We start from the raw sequence: 7,617 nt of genomic DNA, 5'->3' as shown, positions 1-7,617 counted from the left end.
AGAGTGACAGTGTTTTATGACCCGCTGCCACCCCGTCCAGGCAAGGAGGAAAGAGAGAGGTTCTTGTTGTGGAAGAAAAAATTGGGGTAAAGTGCAGCGCAGTAACTGTCTCTCAGATGAGGACACCTCAACCGCACTGCACAAGAGGGACAGGGAATCGAAAGAAGGGTGAAATAGACGCGGCGGCGGCTGCCCAGACAGCGCGCGTGGGCAAGTTGCTTACATTCGCTTATAAGGCGCGGTGACGCGCCTAGTCGTGGTGAAGCAGAGCTTCCTGCGCGGCGAGAGCCGCGTCGCACATCTGGCGGACGTTGCTGTCGATGGCTGGGCACTGGACCAGCACGGCACGGAGTGCAGCCGCGAGAGCGGCTATGAGTGCGTCCCTGGGGTCGCTGCTTGGTGCGGTTTGTGGGCCGCGTGACGGCTCAGGAGCGGCAGTCTGGGTGTTGCGGCCACGCAGGGCGTCACTGTAAGATCGGCCCGGGGTGCGAGCAGGTGTCGAAGGAGAGGCTAAATGCGACTCGTGCGATGTGGCGCCGGCCAGCTCAAGCGCTTTTTTCCTCGAAAGGGGCCGCTCGGACGAAGACAACAACACGGCCGCCTTCCTTTCGCGCTGCCACTCTGGACAGCTCGGCTCTGTTGAAGGGTGTCGGCCACCGCAATTTACGCAGCGTGCCTTCTCCGCGGGGCAGTCTCCTGTAGGATGCGACTCACCGCAGCGGAGGCAGCGGGCGTCGCGGAAACAGGTGGCGCCGGCGTGGCCGAAGACGCCGCAGCGGTCGCACTGTAGCGGTCGAGGAAGACGGGCACGAACGGCGCGCAGCTGCTTGAATAGCCGCACGCTTGGAGGCACGACACTCCCGACAAAAGTGACGGTGACGCTGGCGCCACCCCCCGAGCATGACAGCACCGCGACGGGCGCTTCCAGGTTTTCGCGCACTGTGCGGGCGTCGAAAGAAGGGTCGACCCCGTGGATGACACCCACACAGGAGTTGTTGTGTAGTGCCTTGGGGCGCACCGTCACGCCGCCGAGGTCGCACACTTCGAGGAGGCGCGCCAAGTCGGCACCGTGCATCACGTCGGCAGCCACCACATTCCGGTGGAAGTTGGCGCGAACGCGTCTCACGCCTGGCACAGAGGAGAGCTGGGCAGCGATACCGTCCCGTGAGAGTGCGAGGAAAGTCGCTTTGCGCCCGGTGGGACGGTAGAGGACCGTGACGTCGGTATCGCGGGCGACGCCGTCGTCAACGGGTGGGGTGTGCGGCTCGAAGTCGACGAGCCGTCGGTGACGGCATCTCCTTCTTGCGGCTTGTTTTGGCTGCACCGCTGCCGGCTGGCAGGCTTGGGCGTCCTCGGCGGCCGCGAGCAGCAGCGGAGAGTTTCGTTTCATGAGCTCCCCTGTTCCCTCAGCAGCTGGGGCAGGGGTGGGCGCTCTCGGCCGGCTCTCGTTGTACGTGGGGCCGTCAGCTGGTTTGTCGTCGTCGACGGGAGCAGCCACCGCCGCCGAGCGTGAGCCCTTCTCCGCCGCAGGGGGAGTGGTCTCGGAGTTGGTGAGCGGGGGCGACGAGCAGGCCGCCGGCGACGACAGTGATGGGGAGACCGGCCAGACAGGACTTGCCTCGGGCGAGGTGGTCGCGTCCGTACGGGAGGACGTAGTGTCGGCACCAATCATGCTTGCGCTTGGCAAGAAGAAGCTGCCGGCACTCTCGTCAGTGTCGCCGATCGAAGGGCAGCTGGCACCGTCGTCGGTGGAGGCAGCCGAAGTGGGGGCCTCTGCGATGGTGTCCGTTGAAGCGGACGGTGCGGTGTCGTGGCCGCTGGAAGTCGTCTTCGGCGCATCAAAAGGAAATGCGCGGAAGGGAGTGTCCGAGGATGATGGGGCGCGCGCGGTCGACGTCGCACTCTCTTGCGAAGGCGGGCATGACGGCGTGGAGTACGTCGAATCAGCCGACAGCGCACGCAGCGTACGTGCCTTCAGCCCAAGCTTCCATCGTAACGCGGGAGGCGATCCGCCGGTGCGTGGTTGCTGTCCACGCGGCTGGCGCTGCCGGGCCCGTCGGTGCTCCGAGTCGTTGAAGCCAGGAGCTGACTTCTTCGGCCTCTTCCGATGCTGCTGCTTCGGAGCGTCACCCATGAGATGGGGCCTCCGGGTAGTAGCGTGGCTCAGGAAATCGTACCAGCTGCCGTGCGAGCCCTGAGAAGGGCTGCGCTCATGAGCGCGGTCGAATGCCCCGTTCACACTGAGACATTCGGCGTCTGGAGCGGCGCCCAGTTCGGCGGAACCCAGTTCGGCGGCGGCGAGATCCGCCGGAATAGCCCCTTCCGCGCCGATCGCTCCCGTACGGATTTTTGCGGCAGCTGCCGCCGGATTGCCTCGCCACCGCGCGGCGCTGACCAATCGGGGAGCGCGAAACAGATCTTTCAAAGATGGCGGCCGAGTCTCACGTCATGTCGCAGTCGTCGCAGTCATCAAAGTCCGCCGCGACATCCACATCCGAAATGCTCATCGAACTGGTGCGCAACCACCCAGTCTTCTACGATAGGCGCCACTTGAAGCACAAAGACAACGTGCTGAAGGACGACTTGTGGCACAAGATCGGTCGCGAGATTGGTGGGCGAACCCACCAACGCCGCTGCCGCCGTCTCTTCGGCGAATGCTTCTGCGCGTCATGCATCGCCAGAAAGGTGCTTGCCAACAGGCCGAGCAGTACTGCCTCTTCTTGCTCGGGGTTGATCATTGTCTTTCCAAGCAATGGCGGAGACGCGCAACATAAACACACGAACTCGATGCGAGCGGAGACAACTGCGCGATTTCGAGCCGCGCGAACATCCGGGATATCCCACGCTTGATTGGAGGTTAGCACTTTATGGGACAGATGGCGCTGTATGTCTTTCCGGCGGCGCGGTCCGCAAGCAGTGTGAACTACGCGATTTTCGGCGGCAGGAGAATTCCATTCGCTGTAGACGCCGGATTCCTCAGTGTGAACGCACCAGAAGGCTGAGACGTGCGCGCGCGAGAGGTGGCGGGCGAGCCGTAGTCGTCGGAGAGGGACACGGAGCCCCCGGCAACACAACGCAACGGCTTTACACAACCACCGCGAGAGCCAGAAACCCCACAATATATAAATATTAATATATATATATATATATATATATATATATATATATATATATATATATATATTGTGGGGGTGCACGACCCACGCGCCTCCCCTGATGTTTTTCCCGCATAGCGCGTCTCCTGTGATCCCGCTTCACCGCGTGGCCTGCGTGACGTCAGCGCGGCCGATGTGGTTGAAGCGGAGTCCGAGAGATGGCGCTAGTGTTGCGCTGCTGCGGGTTTACCCTCGGTGGGAGAGACAAGGCGCTCGCTCTTGGGTTCGAGACTGCGAGCAGCACGGACGTGCCGCGCGTGCAGCGACCCTCTTCCCCGGCGGGTCGCCGAACAGCGCGGACATTCCGCGCGCGCTGCGACCGATGCATCTGCGAGACCGCCTCGCGTGGCCGCCATCGAACGCGCCACGATTCGCGTGACCGTACACGCGAACGACCAGGCGCTGGGATCCAGCATGGAGCGAACATATTCGCTCGCGAGGACGCGGTGAGTCGGACTTCTAGATTTGTCGCGCGCCCATCGGCATGTTTTGTGGATAGCAACTCGGCTAGCAGGCATTGATGTATGAAAGGTGCAATAAATGCCCTTGTGGTTGTTTGCACTATGTTGTCGTTCCTTTGTCCCAAGAGTACGGTGGGAGAATTCCCATATCAGACCCCACAATATATATATATATATATATATATATATATATCCTGGAGCGAGGCGGCATGCTCACTTTATCTGCGAGGACACTCAAAGCGTGGTGACTATATACGACAGCTCCCCGGCGTTATCGACTTCAGGTCGATGATTGCGCCGTGTTGGTTCAGGAAGTCCATGCCGAGAATGACGTCTCGTGAACACTGTTGGAGGATAACGAAGGTGGCAGCGTAAGTCCGGTCATCAACGGTAATTCTTGCCGTGCAGATTCCAGTCGGCGTAATGAGGTGTCCTCCAGCGGATCGAAATTGAGGGCCTTCCCATGCGGTCTTAACTTTCTTCAACTGGGCGGCGATGTGTCCACTCATTACGGAGTAATCGGCCCCTGTGTCCACTAAGGCGGTAACTGCGTGGACGTCGAGAAGCATGTCGAGGTCGGTGGTTCTTTGTCTGGCGTTGCAGTTAGGCTTGGCGTCGGATTACGGCTGCGTCGTGTTGAACTGAAGCTGCAACGTCGCGTCGTCAAGTCGTCTTTCATCGGTGTAGTCCTGGCTTCCCGACTTCGTCGGGACGGCAGCGTGACGTTATTATGTCGGTGAGATGGTCTCTTCGGCGTCTTCGTCGGCGGCGGAGGATCTTCGCCAGTTCGACGAACAGCAAACGCACCTCCATCGGTTGCTGCTTTTAGTTTTCCGGATATCGGCTGACGGACCGGCCCGACAGGTCTGGGCCAGTGTATGGACGGTGCTGCAGCGACTGGTAACGGCCTGGTGACGGCGAACCCTCGTCGTCGAGGGCTCCTCTGAGTAGCGGCGAAGTAGTCGGCGATAATACGAGGGCGTTGACCTTCCTGAGGACGCGATGCCTTTATGACGAACCCTCGCAGTCCCATCTCGCGGAACACAGTAGAACACAGTAGCAATCCTGTGGAAGATGAAACCAACTTTTATGGGGCGAACCTATGCCCACAAAAAGGCTACACTTAAAGAACGGCGAACACAGTCGGCGATAGTCAAATTCTGATCAGCGGGTCAAGTGCGTCGGCTTTTTAAAAGATCAGTCGTCGAATGTTCCAGAGTAATCGCTGGGATCCGCGTGTCATCCACAAAGTTCTCAGACCATTCGCGTAGCGCATACATGCAGTCAGATTACCCAAGGTTCGGTGACAGACAGCGGATGGAACCATCGATAACATTCCAGGAACTACCGATACATGCCGGCGCGTCCCGCGCTTTGCGATAACATTGGTTAGGCGGTGAAACATGGTCACCCTATAAAGATAAACAAGCACATGTGTCAATATATTTGCGGGCTCAGGACCGAGGCTTCAGAGCCAGTGGCCAGCTGAGGCTCTCAGAGATGACACGGGGTGCAAGAGTCATTCAAGAGGCAACCTCTGCTGCCCGAAGCACCAGATCAACTGGAACTGCTTCCTAGTCACCTGTCCTTGCGCTCCGAACCCAGGTTGGCTGCGTGTGGTACGGGCGCATGAGCCAGACCCTGGTGGTGATGATGGTGGCACAGCATCGCAGCCATGGAGCCGCTTTCTCCGTAAAACACACACACACACACATATATAATGAAAAGGTAGGAGAATCCACGGGCCAGTAGTTACTTGAGGGAATGAAGGCCAGACCCTGGTGGCGATGATGGTGGCAGAGCATCGCAGCCATGAAGCTGCCGTCTCCGTAACGCGCGCGCACGCACACACACACACACACACACACACACACACACACACACACACACACACACGCACACGCACACACACGCACACGCACACGCACACACACACACACATAATGAAAAGGTAGGAGAATCCACGGACCAGTGCTTACTTGATGAAATGAAGGCACAATGGAGGTGTTGTCGCAATAAAAAAGTCAGTTTATTTATGCTAACAGTTAACGTATTGTTGCTGGATACTATCAGACGGCCTGGACTGCCTGATTTGTGTATCTTTGGGAGCAGATAAAAGCGACCGGGAACAAAATGAGCTGGCAACATCGCTTTCAGCAGTCTTCTGCTTATTAGCTGATTTCGACAGAGAGTCGTCATAGTTTCTCTTGGCAACCACTGCAACAAATCTGATGTTTTGTTGCATTTAACAGATAAATTTAAAATCTAGTAATTGCTGCTAGCGAATCTTTTATTTAGGCTGTCCATTCTCTAAACAAAATTTGTTGAAAATTGCAAGTTTCCAGAAAACGAGACGATCAAGTTTACAAATTCCTAATTCAGCAATAAATGATATCAAAATTCTGTAAATTGCACTTAATGGTACGTCTAAAGTGGACAAAATTGGTATGTTATACACGGCTCTCAAATAGACCACTGACCCTTGTAAACAATGTAACAAATTCATGTAAGATACAAATTGATAGAGCAAGTTTGTCCACTTCATATGCTCTAAAGGATGCAGTTTACAGAACTGCAATATCTGCTCTCGGTGCAGAGCTACCAATTTGTAAACTTTGTACTTCTATTTATTTTCTAACTTACCAATTTAATATTACTTTAAGAAAATTCAGGCTTTAAATAAAATTTCTGCATCCAGCAGCGACTAGAATTTAACTTTCTTTCTCAAATGAAACACATTAAAATCAGTCTAGTGGTTAACTCAGAAAAATATCTTCTGCATTTTACATGTATCTGAATAGGTAGTATCGAAGTTGGGCCCAAGCTAAAGCTTCCTCTTAAGCACTATGACATGTCTAGAACAACAATGCATCCCACTTTGTCACCCGGCTTGATTGTAATGTTGCGGGTATTGCAGAGTTCTTCGAGTGCCTGCCATCCCACATTTGATAAGCTGTTTCGAATCAGCCAAATTTTGCCGTACACTTTATGTCCTTTTGTACCACTCGCATATGCAGGTCAAGGTGGCTTGTCCCTCTGCTTACTTTGAAACCATGGTATGTCCGAGCCAAGCAATGTTTCATCTGGAATTTTTTTCGCAGTAGTGGAGGTATTCCCGGAGGCGAAGGTAACGCAGAAGTTACTGAGGTCCTGGTAGAGTTCGAACTCATTGAAAGATGGACAAAATGTCAAGCCCCGCAACAGAAGTTTGAGCTGATCGGCTGAAAGCACTGCACTAGACAAGCTGACAACATTAATTTCCTCAGTTGTAGTTTGTGCAGGCGCATGACTATCGTGTGGAGAGATTGCTAGCTCTAGCATGCCGGGTCGTAATGGGGATAATGATGTCACACTCGAATTCTCGCCATTTTTGTTTTGAAACATCTTTTCTCTCCTTAGTTATAGTAGGCAGTCCAGCAGGCATCTGATCATCTTTTGGAAATCGGTTGCTACTTCTGGCATGCAGATTCAGAAAAGGGGTTATGCTGTCCCAGCTAGACTTTTATTTTTGTTTGGAAATTTCTTTCTTTTTGCCCCATACTTTTTCACTTCCCTTGTTTCATGGTCACAAAGATTCAACAATGATTTCCGTCTTGTCTCGGCAACTAGTTTGGTGGCATTACGCATACTATGGCCCGCAATGACTCGCGTTAGTTTTAAAGGAGCTTGAGATAAAATTTCTGCCCACCTTTATTTGTGATTCATTTGGAGTGGGCATAGAAGAAGTGCAAGATGGGTGCAGCCCTTTGAGTGCGACTCGGCAAGAGCGGTTTTTAGATAACTGTTTGTTCTGTTCCTAATATTACACCCACTTCTCAATTTTTTAAAAAATTATTGATATGAATGACAGACCATGCGTGTCTGAGCTGGGCCAAACCTTTTGCGTTCTCGAGTCAGTTGGAAGGCATGGCTCTGGCTGCCGTTTCTGCATAGGCACTCTGAATGTTGTAACAATGCACCGATGCAAACGGTGGTGTTGCTGCGGACGAAATCTTTGGTGG

The sequence above is a fragment of the Dermacentor albipictus genome, chromosome 8, assembly GCF_038994185.2.
Source record: "Dermacentor albipictus isolate Rhodes 1998 colony chromosome 8, USDA_Dalb.pri_finalv2, whole genome shotgun sequence".
Taxonomy (NCBI): domain Eukaryota; kingdom Metazoa; phylum Arthropoda; class Arachnida; order Ixodida; family Ixodidae; genus Dermacentor; species Dermacentor albipictus.
Note: the sequence above shows the minus strand (reverse complement) of the source record.